At 44.4% G+C, this 19,214-nt stretch overlaps 1 protein-coding gene across 2 annotated transcripts in view; it reads right to left on the minus strand.

Moving 5' to 3' along the window:
• Positions 1-19,214, minus strand: part of ARFGEF1 (ADP ribosylation factor guanine nucleotide exchange factor 1) — a 456,734-nt gene that overhangs the window by 257,451 nt on the left and 180,069 nt on the right. The window lies entirely within an intron of this gene.

Raw genomic sequence — 19,214 nt, forward strand, 5'->3', positions numbered from 1 at the left:
GCGTGCTCATGTAAGAGAAGGTAGTGGCATGCATCAGCTTGTATTTTAGTCCTTTACAGCTGGGGAAGTGCAGGTTGAGAAATTTGCGGGATGATCTTGTGGCGTTTCTGGGAGGTAGGTCCACGAGGTTTAGCATGTATATTGGGGCGTCGGAGTGAATGATTTTGTGTACAATCGTGCAGATCTTGAATGCAATTCGTTCCTTAAGTGGGAGCCAGTGAAGTTTCTCTCTTAAGGGTTTTTTAACTTTCATATGTATGTGTATATATATATATATATACACACACACACACACCAATGTGTGTGTAAAAACAGAAGAGATGACTGTGTACATATTTACAATACAGAATTGGTCAGAGTTATGTGGTCATCAAATTCGCATTGCTCAACAGGTCAAGAATATGGGTATTATTCTATTGGACTCCAGACTCTCTTATACCGCAGATATAAGGTGTGGTGGTGAAAAATCCTTTTTATTTTTAAAGATGTGCCTGCTGAGCAAGGTAAAGTCTTAGGTTCACCTAGAGGAATTTTGAACTGTGGTTCAGGTGATGGTTTTATATAGTTTGGATTATTACAATTCTTTATTTGGGGATTTCAGGTTCTACTATTAAATGACAGTACAGAATGCAGCTGCTCGACTGATATATGGTGTTTCATGTTTTCAGTCTACTATGCCGCTATAAAAGCAATTGCATTGGTCACCAGTTGACTTGAGAATTATTTTTTTCAAAATCTTACTTTTGAATTATAAAGCTTTGAAGGAGGACTCAGATTTCTGTCAAATGCTCTTAAGTATACAAGCCCAGGAGCACCACCTGGAGGTGTCCAGAAAGAATCAGCATGCACTGGTCAAAGACTTTACTAAGAGAACATGAGACAGGAGATCTTGAAAGTGAAGTGTATATTTTAGGAATGCATTTTAATTGCAGTTTACTCAGAAATTAATATATCATCAAGTGTGATTTTAAAAATTAATCACATTGTAGAGGCTCCTGACTACTCCAACCATCTCTTATGCTCTCTTCCACTCCAGACCCCTGTCCTTGAGACAATCCGACTTCTTTCCCCACATCCACGATTCAACATCCCTTACCCGCCATGCCAATCAACCTTAAAGATGTTCTGTTAATCTTCCCCAGCTGCAGAACTGCACATATGTTACCTGCAGAATGGTTCGAAGCTTTCCATCTGACCCATCCTGCAGATTCAGAAACAGGAAGTGAAGTCAGATGTGGCAGGATGGGTCAGAGGGAAGCCTTCAGAGCTTGCAGATGACATTTAATATGAGCAAGTGCAAGGTGATGCATGTAGGAAAGCTGAACCCAAATTATAGTGACAGGATGCAAGGTTCCATATTAGGAGTCACTGACCAGAAAAAGGATCTAAGTGTCATCATTGATGATACTTTAAAACCCCTCTGCTTTCTTAGCTGCCGCCGCTCACTGAACAAATAGAATGTTAGGGATTATTAGGAAAGGAATGGAAAATAAAAATGAGATTATTATAACGCCTCTGTATCACTCCATGGTATGACCGCACCGCGAATAGTGTGCAATTTTGGTCATCGCATCTCAAAAAAAATATAGCAGAACTATAAAAGAAACATACAAGGGCGACAAAAATGATAAAGGGAATGAGACAACTTCCCTATGAGGAATGGCTAAAGAGTTTAGGGCTCTTCAGCTTGAAGAAGAGACAGCTGATGGGAGATATAACAGAGGTCTATAAAATACTGAGTGGAGTGGAACGAGTAGACATGAATTGCTTGTTTACTCTTTCTAAAAATATAAGGACTAAGGAGCACGCAATGAAGATATTAAGCAGTAAATTTAAAGCAAACTGGAAAAAAATTTCATCACTCAATGTGTAATTAAACTCTGGAATTCACTGTCAGAGAATGTGGTAAAGGTAGTTAGCTTAGCAGAGTTTAAAAAAAGGTTTGGATACCTTCCTAAAAGAAAAGGCCATAAACCATTATTAAGATGGGAAAATCTACTGCTAATTTCTAGGATAAACAGCTTAAAATTTGTTTCACTCTTTTGGGATCTTGTCAGGTACTTGTGACCTGAACTGGTCACTGTTGGAAACAGGATACTGGGCATGATAGACTTTTGTCCCACTATGACTCTGTTTATGTTCTTATGTTAATGCTGCCACTTCCAGGGACCAACAGACTGGCAGGGGGAACTGAGAAGGGGCAGATGCTGAATCTTGGGTGGAGGAAAAGGAGAAAACACGATATATTAAGCCTATCCATTAAACAATTAAACAATGAAAAACGCTTACATACGTAATAACAGGGGAAAGCAGAATGAGGACAATTTTTTTTTTTGCAATTCCTGAGAGAATTAGAAGAGAGATAGAATGATGAGTTAAATAATCCCCGTAAGCAGTGGTGTGCTGAAGCAGGCTCTCACAGGCTCGCAAGAGCCAGTTGTTAAGTTTTTAAGAATTTTGGGAGCCGGTTGTTAAAGTAGGGCCCTCCATGGCTACTGTAACAACTGGCTCCCAAAATGTGGGCTTGGGCCCCCTGCTGAATTTTCTTTTACATTGCTGGTGGGGATGCTGAGCCCTGCCAGCCAAGTAAATAGACTGCTGCTGTTCCCCGCTCCTTGTTTCCAGCTCTGAGCAGCAGGCTGGGACTTCTCCAGCATGTGTGAGAAGTTTCAGCATGCTGCTCAGAGCAAGACGTTGGGAGTGGTGGCAGTCCATTTATTGGCTGCCAGCAAAGGTATGCCTAGTGTGCCCGCACGAAGGGAGGGAGGAGAGAGAGAGGCAAGTGTTGCTCCCCCACCCCCCGTCACCCTTGGCCCTTCCAACTGCAGAGCCCGTAAGGGCAAAACTATCATTCAGTGAGACCGGCAAAATGCTGAGACCGGCAAAATGCCCCTGAGGTTGATCCTCCTCGCCCCACTTCAAGTCCAGCATCCCTCCTTTCCTCTGCCTCCGGGTCCATCATCTCTTTAGCCTACTACTACTACTTATCATTTCTATAGCGCTACTAGATGTGCGCAGCGCTGTACACTTGGACATGAAGAGACAGTCCCTGCTCGACAGAGCTTACAATCTAATTAAAATGTATGGCAGTAGCCTGCCAAAGTAGCGATGTAAACAGACTGCTTCCGGCTGGCCCCAATGCCTTTTCTTTGCCACTTCCTGTCTCTCAATATTACTTATAAAGTTATTAAACAAATTTAGACCTTCTTGAACCACTCCAATGATGATCCTCTCTTCCCTCAGCATGAATGCCGTTTGCCACACTCCTATATAATTCAACTAGTTTCTAATCCAGTTTATCATCTAAAATTAAAGAGCGAGTTCAACAGAATAGTCCTTTGTTCCCTAAAGACTCCCAAAGGACTTTATTTAGTGTGCAAGAAATTTACAAATATTTTAGAAAATATCAATTTATTCACCTCTTCTCTTTATGGACAGACTTCAGAAACTCACCCCCCCCCCCAACAAAAAACCCCTGGATCCCATGTCTGCCACAACAAGGTCCAAACTGATGCAGGTACTATGTCAATGTCATTTTTGGTCTTGGCAGGCCTGGAGTCTGGATCAAGGAGCTATGCTTACTGACCCTTATTATCTGTGATATGTACCAATGTTCATTTGCATGTTTCTATCCTTTGTCTAGTTTACACATTCAATTAAAAAAAAAGTTCTCAATGCTTCGCATATGAACAGCTTAGACACTATATAGCCTCACGACCCCGAGCAGCACTTGGTGTTGATTTGACCACTAAGATGGGGGAGTTATTCGAGATGGTATCAGAGGATCCTATTTCGATATCCTTACTACATAAAAGGCTACTACTGGCTCAGCCACAGGGAGAGCTCACACAAGTGGCAGCAAAGTGGACAGCAGACATACAAAGAGGAGTCACCCCGAGAGACTTGTTGAAGGGTTGGAGAGGAGTTTTGAAATGGACGCAAAACGCAAAGCTTCGAGAATGCCAGGTCAGAGTGATATATAGGGCATACACCTCTCAGTCTCGGATGTGTCAAATGGGGTATATAGAATCGGCCCAATGTAGACGCTGTGGAGCGCCATATAATAACTTCTACCATGCTCTCTGGAAATGCTCAGCTATAACAGCTTTTTGGACTAAGATAGTCAAGTTTTTAGAAAGGATAGGGGGGAAGACGGTTAAACAGCTGCCTACGTGTATTCTATTGGGCTGTCATCCTCCAGTGGAGGGGGGTTCGAGATATCAGAATGTAATGGCCCATTAGGCTTTTTTGGTTGGCATGAAGTGCATACTTGTTAATTGGACACAAGAATTGAAACCCTTTTTTTGGCAATGGAGGAATCGTTTACATGACTTACTTATGATGGAGCTCCAGGACTCTCTGCTTAACCTTAAGACACAAAGCAATTTTTACCTTACCTGGGAAGGATATATCAACACATTGTCTCATAGGGCGAGGAGTCATATTATCAATAAACTTGGAGCATTGTCTAAGCTTCCCTTGGCGACTAATGGAAATTGAATGGGAATAGGGATTTTTCTTATTACCTCTTTGAAATTGGGAAAGAACAGTAGAGCAGACCTGGGAGAGGGGAGGGAGGGTTTAGGAGGGCGGGGGGAGGTAGTAGGGGTGGGAAGCTCATTTGGAGGTACATCAGCCTTTTTCCAGTCTGTTAAAGACATCTTCCGGGGAGGGGTAGGAGGGCCATCAGAACACAGGCCCCCTGGCTCTCTTACGGAGGGGAGTAAGACCCTACATTTTTGCTTGGTTTTAGTACAATGCATTCGATTGTGCAATGTAAAGCTGACATCTGAAAGTGGTTATACTTCGGGGGTTAATGCATTTGAATATATGTTATCAATTGGTAGAAGGAAAGAGTATGGGGGAAAGGAGTTGTTGATAAATTGTTGTTAATAGACCCTGTTGAATAAAATGTCAATTATCAGTAACATTAAAGGGGTGGGGGATAAAGTTAAAAGATTAATGAAGATGAGTAATATCGCACAATTATCGTACTTATTGTATGTTGGTTGATTGTACTGATACTTTCATTATGTAAACACTATTTTTGTGCTTCATTAATAAAAACTGTTGAAAACTAAAAAAAAAAAGTTCTCAAAAAATATAAAAATGTCTGATGCGGAAGTATCTGGCAATGTGGGACTGATTTGAAACAGGGACAATGGAGTTTCTGGAGCAGGAGTGTCTACAGCAGAGGTCCCAGTTACTGGGATGCAGCTGGAATTACTAGCACACATGCTTCTGTATCTAGAATTAGGTTCACATCAGCACCAGCATCACAGGAGCTTGAAGTACTTGTGAAGGCATCTTTTGAGCTAGATGAGTACAGTGGAGTCATTGGTGCAGGAGTCAATGCTGCTCTGCCTTGACTTGTCAGAGCCTGTGGTGTACGAGTTGTTGCACCATGAAACTGAAGTTGCCAGAGCCTAAAGTACATATATCACTACAGCCCAAACTAGAATGGCTGGTATAAGAGTCACTAAGGCTAGGATTGGAGTCACTGAGACGAGAACTGATATGTGCTTGGTTGGATCTTCTGAAAATTCTAATCCATCTACAATTCTTCCACCTAACTCCCCAAACATAGAGGTAATGGTAGCCACAAGGCATTCTAGGTTATACAGGAGTGGGATGTTGAAAAGAGAGATTTACTTACTTACTTATTCCACAGGCTTGATATACTGCAGAGGGCTGACATTGGCTTCAAAGCAGTTTATAAAAACTTAAAAAAAAAAAAAGATAGAAGGAAGGGATATCTTGAGAAAAACAAAGGGGAGTAGGGAAAGGAAACTGGAAAAAAGTGCTAGGAAGCATACAGTAAACAGGGAGACTACAGTACAAAGAAATAGGAGGTGGAACTGGTAGGTTGTCATGGATATGGCGAGGGAGGTCGTTCCAGAGCTGTGGTCCCAGGTAATGAAAAGAAGTCACAAGTGTTGAGGCAAATGATGGATGGCAGAGGTAACATGAGAAGACTGTTAGTGGATCTGAGGTCATGGAGGGGAGAGTAGGGAATGAGCAGTCTGTTGAGATAGATAAACCTATCGTACAGCAAGCCCATATTAATTTTTTTTTTGTTACATTTGTACCCCGCGCTTTCCCACTCATGGCAGGCTCAATGCGGCTTACATGGGGCAATGGAGGGTTAAGTGACTTGCCTAGAGTCACAAGTTGCTGCCTGTACCTGAAGTGGGAATCAAACTCAGTTCCTCAGTTCCCCAGGACCAAAGTCCACCACCCTAACCACTAGGCCACACCTCCACTCCATTGCCTCTGTGGGTTATTCATAAAGGTACTCAAAGAACCTTTGAATGTTCCGTAAAGGCCCCAAACATCCACTAAGTGTCTTCCAAATTTTCCAAGAAGGACAAGGGAGGCTTCTTGACGGTTAGGGAGAAATTAGGTATTACCCAATAATTTTCTTTCCATTTGTCCTTCCCACTATTTCAGAACCTGTGGGACAGCTGTGTCCATCAGCCTGCAGGTGGAGATACAGAACTGAAAACTGAGCTGAAACATATCTCTTGGCACCCAGTCCAGCTCCTCAGTATTTATGAAGACAAGCAGTAAGGAGACACTCTGAACAAACACAACAACCTTAAAAAACTGGCTAATCTAACATTAACCAGACAAGCAAACATGTGTGGACCTCATCTCTGGACAACTTGTAGAGAACAAGAGATGTGCAGGAAGCACCATGCAAGGTGCAGTCATTATCTGACCCATTACTTCGCACTGACTAAACATCTCAGAAACCTTGGGCGGGCCTCTGGAATAGTGGGAAGGAATAATGGAAAGAAAATTATCAGGTAAGACCTACTTTCTCTCTAACCCTCCAAAAGCCTCTCCATTATGTAGCTTCTTCCTACTCCAGAATCTGTAAGATGCTCAAAACCAATCCTTAGAGTGGGTGGGATCCTGGTGCCGCTGCCACCACCCTGAGGACGAAGCCCCAAAAGTGGCTTCTGAATGCATTGCAGCAACCACCTTAGGAGCCTGCTTCACCGAGAGCAAATAAGCGGACGTGATAATCTCCTTCAGCCTTCTAGTAATTGTGGGCTTGGAAACCACGAGGCCAAGCCTCTCTTTACCAAAAAACACAAAGTCTGTCCGATTTGCAAAACTCATTCGTGAATTCCAGATATTTAACAAGGACTCTATGTACATCAAGGAAGAACACTGAGCCTTTTTGTCCTCACTGCGAAAACACAGAAGCTCCACAGATTGGTTGAGATGAAATGCTGATACCACTTTCAGAAGAAAGGAAGGAACCATGCACAGGGAGAACCCCACCTCCGAAAAGCAAAGAAAGGGATCCCGACAAGACAGCACATGAAGCTCCAAAACCCTACGTACTAACGCAACAGTCACCAAAAACGCTATTTTTAGCATAAGATCTTTCAAGGAGGCCTTTCAGAGTGGCTCAAAAGGAGGCTTTTGAAGAGACTAAGAGTAAATTAAGGTTCCACTCTGGAAACGGTGTATGAATGGGAAGCCGCAAGCAGCCCACTCCCCACAAGAATCAAACAATACCTGAGTGAGCCACAAGAGACGTCTTCTGTAGTCAGCCCCTGGACATGCCAAAACTGCAACCTGAACTTTTAGAGAACCCACCACCAATCCTTTAAAGACCTGCCTGGAGAAATGCTAGGATATGAGCGATCTGAGCAGAAAAGGGAAAAAGTCTGCACTCATAACACCAGCCCTCAAATGTCCTCCACACCCTCGCATATGCCATGGATGTAGAATGTTTCCGAGCCAGAAGCAAGGTAGCAATGACCAAATCAGAATAAACTATTCATCTCAACCGAGCCCTTTCGACAACCAAGCCATAAGTCCAAAAGGGCATGGATCCTCCATGAGCATCGGATCTTGCTTTAGTAGGCCATGTACCTACGGAAGACAAAGGCCCCCGTCCAGCAGTCGAATCAGGTTCGCGTACCATGGCCTCCGTGGCTACAAGAATTATTCAACCCTAGTGCAAACCTTTTCAACATATAGCCTACCAAGAGCCGAGGAGGGTAGACATACACAGTGCTGCAGTAGGGCATCAATCCCAGTTCTTTCCTCACATTCAAGGACCCCGCAATGGCAGCTGCCAACAAGCAGAGAAGATTTAACACACGCAGCCCATATACAGCAAATCAATTATTGGGTGTGACCGGGATATCCCTAGTACCTTCTTTAGAATTAACAAATTCTATCAGTTTCTTGGGGTCAAAGAAAACATAATTAATTACATTCAAAGTCACTAAACATCTGCAAGGGGATTTCAAAACAGAAGTACCAGCTAAACTGAGAACACTGGGTTTTACAACCAGAAATTCTGCCCTTCTTTTCTGTGTTTCCCTTGCTAAATCTAGAAAAACTTGTATTTTAGACCCTAGGAAAACTGCATTTATATAGCGAAAATACATGTGGAAAATGTTATTTCTGTCCGGCTCCAAGGCAAATGACACTAGAAGGGTTGTCCTTTCCGTTATTACTTCCAGAGAACTTGCTAGGAATTCAGTCAAGTTTAACTCAGGTTGAGATCGCACAGCCAAAGATCTGGAAGTTCCTGTAATATATTGGGCTCTGACTATAGGCGGATAGCCTTCTGTTGGAATTCCCAATATTTCCCCAAAATATTTCTTCAGCATATCAAGGGCAGGTATGAGAGGAGACTTGGGGAAATTTAAAAACTGTAAATTATTTTTCCTCCCCTGATTTTCCAAGTATTCAAGCTTACGTGCTTGAAACTCCCTATCCCTGATAGCTGTAGCTGCAAAACTCTGAAAACGAGCAACCTCAGCTTCCAGTGAGGTAATTTTATTCAAGTGATTGTCAATTTGGTCGGACAGAATTTGGCACGACTGTTTCAGTTCTGCAATCTCTCCCTTAAAGGAGTTAGATAACTGAAGAAGGGAGGAATTGAATCCCATAACGATTCCATAGTTGCAACAGCAGGTCTCACTATACCTCCATTCCTCCTGGAAGCAGCGTCCTGGACAAAAGAAGAGGAGAGCAAAGAACTTTGGCTCTCCTCCGATGACAACCTTCCCGGAGTCGACACAGTGATGGGTCCTCTCCTCTCACAGTTAGGGAAGGTTGGTCCCTCTCGGGCGCTTCTCCACTCTGTAACCCCGTCGACGCGTAGCTACTTCCTGGTCTTGGAGGAGCTGCATCAGGTGGAGGGCTTAAATAGACTCCCTCAGCGCTGCGGTCCACCTCCGAAGTTGCAGATTCCGTCAAAGCATGTGTCCGCTTGTCCCAGCGCATGGACCCCAAAACTCTCCAGAGTGGTTTGTCGGGCAGTTGGGGCTTCTACCAAGCCCGAGGTAGGTATCTTGGGTTTCCCCTACCTTTTCCCCATTTCCAGCACGGGGAAAATTCCAAAAAACAACTCCACTCACTGGTGTTTGGGAGTTCCACCATGGCACACCTGCTCAAATCGCCATCTTGGATCCTTTTCTTCTTATTGTTTTATTAGCAGCTTATTAGAAGCCTCGGACTGTGTCACGAAGGGGTCAGCTGTAATTTCATTTGGATGGTGAAAGAAGGCTCTCTTCTCCGACGATGTCCCTTCAAGTAGTCACCGCATTATGTTGGAAATCAAAACAGGCTAGGTCACATTGCAGTCGACAAAGAAAATTTTAGAAATCATTTGTAACTATAGCAATTCAGCTTTTCTCATCTCTACTAGTTTATCTGCCTCTGGAATGGTTTGTAGATAAACTAAAAAAAAAATTGTTTTCCAATTACAGGACAAAAAAAAAAAATCAAACAAACCTCGGACTAGAGCCCCCGCCAGAAAGGGAGCAAAGTCGAATAAGGCATTCCGCACTATCCTGAGCGATTTATTGCCCACTGAGCCTCCTGTTTTGTCCAGGTGCCCTGTGTCAGATGGAGCTTGTAATGAGCTCCCCAACTTGACATGCTGGTGTCCATTGTCATCACTTCCCATTATATTATTGGAAAGAGAGCCCCAATGGTCAAATTCCTGGGCGACAATCACCAACGCACACTCCATCTGGCAATCAGCATCCAAGGAAGTTGAAGGTCATAATTCTGTGACACCAGAAGCTAGTGGCTGAGAAAAGATTCCTATAAACGCCACATATGTGCCCTTGCCCCTGGCATCACTTCCATCGCTGCCGTCATTGACCTCAGAAACTGGATGTAGTCCCAGACCCTGGGTCTACCTTGACTGAAGAGAAGACAAATCTGTTGAACCAGTTCCAACCTCCTGCACTCCATAAGGAAGAGCCTCCCCCATGCTGTGTTAAATATATATTCCAGTGTCTGCAATGGAGTTAGTCTGCTCTTTTCAAAACTGATCACCAAACCCAACAACTGCAAAAGACAGACAAATTTGTCCATGAATGCCATGCTGTTCAAATAGGATGACGCGCGAATGAGCCAGTCATCGAGACAAGGTGAACTCTGATTCCCTGACATTGAAGGAAGGATACCACCACCACTACCATCATAATCTTGGTTAAAGTTCTTGGAGCCGTGGCGAGACCGAAGGGCAAAGCCCTAAACTGGAAGTGACAACCCAGCACTGCAAAATGTAGAAACCTCTGATGCAGCAACCACATGGGTATATGCAAGTATGCCTCCTTGAGATCGAGGGTGGTGAGAAATTATCCCGCTTGAACCAAGGCTATGACTGCTCTTAGTGTCACCATGCGAAAGTGGGACACTCAGAGGCAGCAGTTTAAACCTTTGAGATCTAAGGCTCGATGAAAGGTGCATTCCTTCTTTGGGACAATGAAGTTGATGGAGTATTTGCTTTGTCCCTGTTTGGCATGGGGAACAGGAACAAAGGTCCAGAGTGCTAGCAAGGAATCTATAGTGACCTGAACCTCGACCACCTTGGTTCTCTTTCGACAAGGAGACTGCAAGAAGAGAGGTAAGACCCAGCAGGAGAATGCCAACTTGTAACGTTCTGTAAGAATATCAAAGACCTGACATGACTTTGGGTCCACTCCTCCCAAAACTCCTGAAGACGTCCTCCCACCGGAGGAAGAGAAGAGTGGACCAGCCTCGCATCACTGCAAAGCTCTAGAGGAATTGGGTGCTCTAGCTGACTGAGAGGAAGACTTCCTGTCCACATGAAAGGAAGATTGGCGTGTCTGAAAGCAGGACTTCTTACCATATTGCTGATGACCAGAACAGTACCATCTGCTGTCTTCAAATCGAGATCGACAGCTCCTGACGACGGATGACCACAGGCTCTTAGCTTATTTATTTTTCAAAATATATATCCTGCTTTATTCCAAAGCAGGTTACAATAAAACATACATAAAATCATCAAACATAATACACACACTATATGACCCATCACTACTCTCAATAAAATATTTTCAGTTCTTAATGTAACCACTTAAGACCAGTCTGAGATTATCCCTTTAGGAAGGCCTTCATAAAAGAGTGGGTTTTCAAAGACTTCTTGAACTGCTGATCATTAAAACAAAGTCTCAAGTGACCAGGAAGATTATTCTACAGGCCCACACCGGCAATCGAAAATGCTTGAGTGCACATGTAAGCATAATGATATGCTGTACTTCCAGGAATACACAGTTGTTTAGCCAGTTCTGAGCGTAAGGCTCATGGCTCAACTCAGCTGATACAAACGCAAAGCATTTAAAAAATATAAAGGAACAGTCGTATAGATTCTCCGATGAATCAGAGATATTACCTTATAAATCGCTCTATATTTTACTAGTAGCCAATGGAGACTTTTCCAAACTGAGGTGATATGCTCTGATCTCTGGATACCCACAATCAACCATGCTGCAGAATTCTGGATGATTTGCAGAGCCTGGAATCTAGCAGCTGACATACCCAAAAATAAAAAATTTAAGTAATCTATTTTGGTTAGAACCATGCTCCGTACGATTATTCAAAAATCACAGGCAGACACAATCCCCTTCAGTTTACTAAGAACATGAAGCTGAAAAAATTACATGATTATCTTGCTTCTGCACAGTGAAATCAGAATCTAACATAAAATTCAAATTTTGAAGGTAAGATTTCACAATGAATTGCTCCCCATTATACTGTAACATAGAAGGCAAAGCAGGGTCCAATTTTCTCCCAACATAAATAATTTCAGTTTTAGCAAGATTTAGTGATAAATAATGCTGATGCATCCATTCTGTGATTTAGTTTCTCCTAGTTATTTCACCAAGTTACTGAGATCTTCTTCAAAAAGCCACTTACCCCAAAAGGGCAGTTTAACTAGATGTGATTTTGACACTGCATCCGCTGTCCAATGCCACAACCAGAGTTGCCGATGTGCCGTGACAGAGAAAGACATACTGCAGGCCGTAATCCATGTCATAAACAGCATCCACAAAAAACTATACATGTACTAAAGACATACTGCAGGCCGTAATCCATGTCATAAACAGCATCCACAAAAAACTATACATGTACTAGATGATGTTCAAAAATTATGTCTCAACTTGGAGAAAGCTCAAAAATATATCCATGTGATAAACTATATTTTACTATATGTATATATATACACACACACACATATATATATACACATATATACACACACACACACATACTTTCAACATTTTAAAACCAAACATCATAAATACAAAATAAAAATATAATAGAACTCAAATAGCATTCGCCAAGAAGGCCAACCTTACTTCCAGCTGGGGGTTATGGTACCTGCCTTGTGTTGCCGACTGCTGATGCTGCTTCAGGCATGCTCGTGCCATGAACGAGCTTTACACTGTTGCCTGAAGGCCCTAAGAGGTTACTTCAAAGGCTTGTTTCAGCAAGCTTTTCTTATCCTGTAGGTCTTTTAGGGCAATTCCCTCTTCCACAAGTAAGATGGTCTTCTTAGTCACACCCTGGGAAGCTGCAATTTATCATTCTCTTCCAGAATTAATGGGCAGAGATAAGCCATTGCTCCTCCCACTCCCAGCCCCATGTCCAGCCAGACCTATTCTGTTGTAATCAGGTCCTGAACATCTGGATGCATCGGGAAGGCCTTACAAGGCTCTCTAAGCCCTGTAAAGATAGACAAAGATGGAACTCCTGATGCCGAAGGCTCCTCAATGTAAAGCATTGCCAGTGGCTCAGAAATAAGAGTACTGAGCTCTTCTTTATGAAACAAACTCAGCACTTTCAGATCATCCCTTATAAAGCTCCTTCAACGATGGCTCTGCTGAATAGAACGAGGCCACATAGGATAAGGAGGGAGAAGCAGAGATAACCTCATCTGCCCACTCCTGGAGGTCTAAACAAGATCTCTTAGGATCTGGATGGGAAGTGGGGCGAGAAACTGAAGAACCCTGCAGCAACCCTGACTGACCCTGCTTCAGTAAATAGGCTTGGTGTAAGAGCAATATATACTCTGGAGAAAAAAAAATATCCCGATGTAGCTAAATGCTCTGTTGGGCCCTGAAGCTGTAAAATGGTGGTTGTGCTCCATACATGATCAGACAGAGGCTGTTCCTCACTGCCAATCAACCCCGACAAAACGGTGCCCATTCCCACGCTCTCCTGAATCAAACTGCGCACCTTCCCTGTCATATTCGGATGCTGCGCTGAATCTGATAATTTGATGGGACAGCTGATCTCTGAAAGCCTTTAGAGCATTCCAGATTGCTTATAGTTCTAGGAGATTGATCTGAAGATTTGTCTCCTGCAGGGACCAAGCTCCTTGAGTGTGAAGCCCATCTACATGAGCTCCCCACCCCAGGAGAGATGCATCCGTCGTCAGCACTTTTTGCGGCTGAGAAATTTGGAATGGTAGTCCCAAAGTCAGATTGGACCAAATCGTTCACCACTGAAGAGCGTACAAGCTCTGGGGACACTCGGACGACATCTTCTAGACTCCCTGTGGCTTGGTATCACTGAGAAGCTAGGGTCCATTGAGCAGATCTCATATGAAGGCGTGCCATGGGTGTAACATACACTGTGGAAGCCATGTGGCCCAACAACCTGGGCCACATGGCTTCCACTGTGTATTGTGAGGAATATGAGGGAGAGAGAGAGAATGAAGGCACATGGAGGAACGAGGAGGCTCGAGAGGGAGAAAGACTGGGTAGAGAAAGAAAGGAGTCTTTTCCCCTGGGGTATTGGAGAAAAGGAAAAGACTACAATTACCAGCAGCCCCTGAGTAGGTCACATGGTAGAAACAGGGACTTCAATCCCCAACAGCTCCCAGAGGAGGTCAGGAGAAGGGCAAGAGAAGGGAGTTGGAAAAACCTGTCCCAGAGAGCCAGGATGAGGGAAGGACTTCTGAACCTGCTCAATCAAGCAAATGGAGAGCAGCTGAGCAATGGGTGTGGGGAGGAACCTATGGACTGGCAAGGGGAAGAAAAGGGGGAGGAACTAGAGAAGGAGCCGATGAAGATTGCTGCTCTAAACTGGAAGGAAAAGAGGTGAAACAGGAGAGGGCTGCTCGGGAGGAGAGCCTGGTAGAAGAATGGAAAAGGTGGCTATCCCATGAGGGGAGCTGAGAGAACAGGTTTACCACAGAAGGGTCTGTGGGTGGTGGTCAGGGTATAATGCTGGCCTGGTTGGGGAGGGTCCCTTGCCACTCTAACTCGGTTGATTTCTTTTGAAAGGGAGAGAGGAGGAGTGGTGGTTTTGGGCATAACTGCTATACATGAACTGCTGGGAGTTTAACCCTTTCTGAACTGCTGTGTTTGGGGAATTGTTTTGCCTAACTGCTGACATGAACTGCTGGGGAGGGTTTGAACCCTTTCTGGAGCTACCGTGTTTGGAGAATTACTTTGCATACCTGCTTGGAGTTTGAGCCCTTTTTGAGCTACTTTGTTTGAAGAATTGCTCTGCATAACCTGCTGAGATTTTGGAACCTTTTGGGTTTTTTTTTTGTTTGTTTTGTTTTGAATACTGTGTTGTTGAACTGCTATGCTTCTTGAGAAATGCTGTGGTGGGAACTACCTTTGGAGGAGCAGTTGACACAAAGGGATTACAATAAAGTATAATGATCTGACCTTGTGGATTGCCGTGTGCTCTTTAGCAGTGGATTACAGCACACAGCTTAGCTAAAGGGCTGAGGGACTGAATATTATTACTATTTGGTCCCAGGCCTGACTTTGGTTCAGGATCCAAAATCAGAGAAAAACTTATAGGCTTATGACTCTAACCTGAACTCCAGTGTGACTGCAAAACTCATGATTTGTTGTGACACTCTCATGTAGCAGAATGAGGAGCGGGCGTGAGTGGGAAAGAACATAATGGCATCGTTTAGCAACAGTATGGTCACAGATGTTCTTGGAAAACAGAACAAAGATGGCGTCTCAGGAAGATGACTTAGATTTCCAGTAAAAACTAGTCAATTGTTGACCTTTCCAGTAAATATTAACCAATGCATTAGCATAGCCAATCAGTGTTAACTATGACATTAGCATAGATCCAATAAGATGTGATCACTGTCATATTATCCGTATCCTGAATGGACATATAAAAATGAGTGTACTTCCTACTTCAAGTCAGAGAGACAGTCACCGCTGGTACCTTTGAAACATCCAAGCTGCTCTCTCCCATGAGAAACTAATCTATAGTATCTGAATTGGCAAGTAATCCAATTGCTTTCTCATGAGTAGCTTTGAGTCTTTTATATCTACCCAGAGAACACCTGTGTGTAGCTGTGGTATGGTATTACTATAATTATGTGATTATACATATATTTGGAGAATAGTAAAATAAAAGCATTTCATTGCTTGTATATTCTTTGGAGTCTCAGATAAAGAGGTGATTCCATGTAGCAATGTTCTGTACTCCCAGTGAGTTATCACTGGCCTGCTAGTTGTACAAATACTTAATAAGATATCTAATAAAGAGCAAACTGATGCAGCCTTTGGTGGTTCCTTTCTCCCTAAGTATTAGTGGGTAGACCACTATATTGGGAGGGGTAAATACACCCTAAATTAATATACAGGACCCAAGAGTCTCCCGGTGGTGACTTTTACAAGAGTTTCCCGGTGGTGGAGACCTTACAGTATGTTACACCCAACAACCTCAATATCTCCCGAGCTGTGACCTGCTGCGATGTCCAAACCTTGGATGCACAAAAATATGTTGGACAAATGACAAGGAAGTTGAAAACATGGCTTATTGAGCACCGAGCTTATCTTAAAAGAAATGTTTTGGAGGCGCCCATGGTTGAACATTGTATAAGTCCTAAGCATCTTTTTGAAGATCTTCAATGCTTTGCAATTGACAGAATTACGAAGGACTACCGTGGAGGGGACCGGCGTACATAACTTCTAAAGAGAGAACAGAATTGGATTTTTCATCTGAAATGTTTGCAACCAGTCAGTCTGAATGTTCACCTTGAAATGATTCATTTTTTGTAACTTCTTAGTACCCATAGGAAGACTGCCAGTATTCACTATAGATGGTTTTGATTAGTTGATTATCCCTTTAAATCTGACTGGAAAGACGCCGATATTGGCATTGTAATTATTACGCTCTTCTTTTTTGCAGCACAAGAATCAATTTTTCTCCTTGAGGCAGCAGAATGCTCCCGCGAAATGGTGGTCAGCATAGGGGTGATTGATATGCTGTATTTAAGTGTCTGTTTTATGAATCAAATTAAATAACTTGTTTTGTGAATATCCTATATAATAATTATTACCACCAATGTTCTAAAGTAGCTGCCTGTGTCCGTGGCTCCTGGAGTTGCTGAGCTAGGCTCCGTAGCCAGGCTGACGTAACTCAGAGCTAATTCCCAGGCAGGAGGAGGAGTAGGGAAACACGCGGAGCAACTACTCCTCCCCCTGCCTGGGAATCAGCTGTGAGTGCGCCGCTTAAACACCCCCTTGGCGCATCACCAAAGCCCCCCCCCCCCCCCCCGGCACATCAACCCCCCCCCCCCCGAAGCACACCAATCCCCTCGCCACCCGCAGCTGCCACTGGTAACGCTGTCCGGCCGCTGCTGCTTCTCCTGTTGAGCAGCAGAAAAAAGCAATAAATGTTTGTAAACCTCAAACGCAGCACCATAGACAGCTATCAGGCATTGGCTGTCGGCTCTGCAGCCGCTCCTCCTCTCGCCTCCACGTCACTGCCCCTGGAGTAAGACCCCGGAGTGCAGTGACGTGAGAGGCGAGAGGAGGAGCGGCTGCAGAGCCAACAGCCAATGCCTGTCTATGGTGCTGCGTTTGAGGTTTACAAACATTTATTGCTTTTTTCTGCTGCTCAAAAGGAGAAGCAGCAGCGGCCGGACAGCGTTACCAGTGGCAGCTGCGGGTGGCGAGGGGGTTTGATATGCAGGGGGGGGGGGGGGGAGGGTTGCTGGACATGGGTGGCTGCAGGGGGGCAGGGGAGAGGGAGGGGGTCCTGAGACCAGAGGTGGAGGTGGGGAGGGGGGCCCTGCGAGAGGGGGGAGGGGGACCTGCGAGAGGGGGGGCACACACTTACTGTCTCTCACATACACTCTCTCTGACACACTCTTATCTCTCTGTCACATACACACAGTCACTGTCTCTCACACACTCTGTCTCTCTCATTCTCTCTGACACACACACTCCATCTCTCAAACATACACAGTCCGAGGAAAACCTTGCTAGCACCCGTTTCATTTCTGTCAGAAACGGGCCTTTTTTACTAGTTAAAACATAAAATATTTGTAAAAAATCTTTTTGAAAATTCAACTCCCAAAAATGTGTTACTCTTGAAATAGGGGTGAGGTTTTTTATTTCAATGATTGATGCAGCAGGATCATTTGTGTAAATACTGATATAAATGTCCTGCATTATCTGAGGCCTTTTCCTCTCCCATTTTTAGAGTATATCAACTGCATTAGTAAATCTAGTTGAACATGACATAAGTGAAGAGTTTTTGTGTATTTTTATCTGATTAATAGCAACATAAATCTCGCTCCATTGTTAAATACAAAATCTGAAAAAGATATATTGCCCCTTGGCTCCTCGTTGTTTCCTTCCAATGTTTCAACGTTCTTTTCCATTGATATATTCCTTAACGATACTTTGATTTTGTCTCATATAACTCTTCACAATGTAATCCATAACCGAATTGTAACAAAATGTATTTCCATCATTCATAATGTATTGTAAGCCACACTGAGCACGCAAAAAGGTGGGAAAATGTGGGATACAAATGCAATAAATAAATAAATAAAATTCCAACTCCACATGATGGTCCCAGTTTCTCTGGTCTGCCCTCCCGTCTTTTCTCTTCCAGTGTTTGCTGTCCATTTGCCTTTTTGCCAATTTCTGCCTCACTTCCTCTTCACCCTTATGGTCCAGTAATTATCTTTCCCTTCCTCTCCACTCCTAATATCCAGCATCACCCTGTCTCTCCTACACCCCTATGATCCAGCAGCTTCGTGTCACCTCCCCCCCCCCCCCCCCCCATACACCAGCAGCTCCCTGTACCCTATACCTTATGGTACAGCAGCTCTGTGTCCCTCTCCCTCCAACCCTTGATCCAGTAGCTGTGTCTCCCCTCTCTTCCCCCCCCCAATAGACCAGCAGCTCCATGCCATGCCCCCCCCCAAAGTCCAGCAACTCCAAGTCCCCTCTCCCTTAAGGTCCTGCAGCTTCATGCCCTCCTCTACTTCCCTCCTTCCCCCTTTAGTCCAGCAGCTCTATGTTCCCTCTCCCTCCCCTATCCCTATAGTCTAGCAGCTCAGTGTCCCATCTCCCCCCTCCCCCAAACCCTATAGCCCAGCAGCTCTCTGTCCTCTTTGGTGCAGCAGCTGTGTCCCCTTTCCCCTCCAACCCATGATCCAGCAGCTCTGTGTCCCTGTTCTTCTCCCACCCCTATAGTCCAGCAGCTCCATGCCCCCACCTCACCCCTATGGGCCAGCAACTCCCTGTCTCCTCTCCCTTAAGGTCCTATAGCTTCCTATATTCCTTGTATCTACCTCCCTCCCCCTCACACCCCTACAGCCCAGAAGCTCCATGTGCTCCTTCCCCTACAATCCTGCAATTCCCTGTCCTCTAGCCCTTTCTCCATTATGGTCCTGCAACTCCCCTTCCCCCCTTTATGGTCCAGCAACTCTGTGTCCCCTCTCCCCCAAACCTTTATAGCCCAAGTAGCTCCATGTCCCCATTCCCCCCCCCCCCCCAACTCCTATAGTCCAGCAACTCCCTATCCCCTCCCCCTTATGATCCAATAACTCCTGCCACTTACGATCCAGCAGCTGTGTCCCCTCTTCCCCAAAACCCTTATAGTCCAGCAGCTCTGTCTTACCATCCTCCCCC

The sequence above is a fragment of the Microcaecilia unicolor genome, chromosome 1, assembly GCF_901765095.1.
Source record: "Microcaecilia unicolor chromosome 1, aMicUni1.1, whole genome shotgun sequence".
In the NCBI taxonomy this organism is placed as follows: domain Eukaryota; kingdom Metazoa; phylum Chordata; class Amphibia; order Gymnophiona; family Siphonopidae; genus Microcaecilia; species Microcaecilia unicolor.